Consider the following 752-nt stretch of genomic DNA (forward strand, 5'->3'; position numbering starts at 1 on the left):
TCCGTCTTGAATAAAATTTCATTGCTTCAAATTATAATATGTACGCGCAAATAACAGGGGGGCATTGAAACGCCTATGTGGAAAGATATTAATTCTATCGCTAGAAAAACTTAATTAATAGCTAAATATAAAAGAATAAAAGTAATGTAAATTTTCTTATAGTTTTATAAGATAAATATAATTAATAAGTATAAAAATTAAATCTATTATATTTGTTACTATGCATACAAATAAACAACCCTGTTTTTAACTGATAGAATAATTGTTGCCCTCCGAAAATCATTTTTGTATGTCGCTTCTCGGCCTTTTGGCTAAGATCAAAGTGTAGTATCTGTTCTTTCCAGCTTTATATCTGGGACGCCCTTACACGGGGCAAGATATAATGCTTATTTTTGTGCCTTGGTATGTGCTGCGAAGCTTGCTTCCTCCATACCGCGCGTCCTCCCGGTATTGCAGTACTTCCGGGTTGGGCGCATTCCCTTTTGGGAGTTTTTATTATTTAAATCTACTTATGCAAACTAAATGGGTTGTTTAACTCTCGTTGTTGTGGTGTTGTAATTTACACAATGGGGAAAGACCTGGCACCCTACCCCGTTTCTTCTTGTTGCTTTGCAAATTTTTCTGACAAATCCTTCACGGATCCTTCTGCCCAAATTGTCAATAACGTTAACCCTTTTCCTACTAATCTGCGCGAATCTTGAACACTGTCCAAAGCTCACAGCAAAAGAGTAGACTCACTGGAATTATAGTGC

The 752-nt window shown here is 36.3% G+C and overlaps 1 non-coding gene across 1 annotated transcript; it reads left to right on the plus strand.

Annotated features, from left to right (window-relative positions):
* The first annotated feature begins 291 nt into the window (after positions 1-291).
* Positions 292-481, plus strand: LOC115229676. The gene has a single exon (XR_003883355.1). It is a non-coding gene; the product is annotated as a U2 spliceosomal RNA (small nuclear RNA).
* Positions 482-752: the final 271 nt, after the last annotated feature.

Source organism: Octopus sinensis, unplaced genomic scaffold (assembly GCF_006345805.1).
Source record: "Octopus sinensis unplaced genomic scaffold, ASM634580v1 Contig13481, whole genome shotgun sequence".
In the NCBI taxonomy this organism is placed as follows: Eukaryota; Metazoa; Mollusca; class Cephalopoda; order Octopoda; family Octopodidae; genus Octopus; species Octopus sinensis.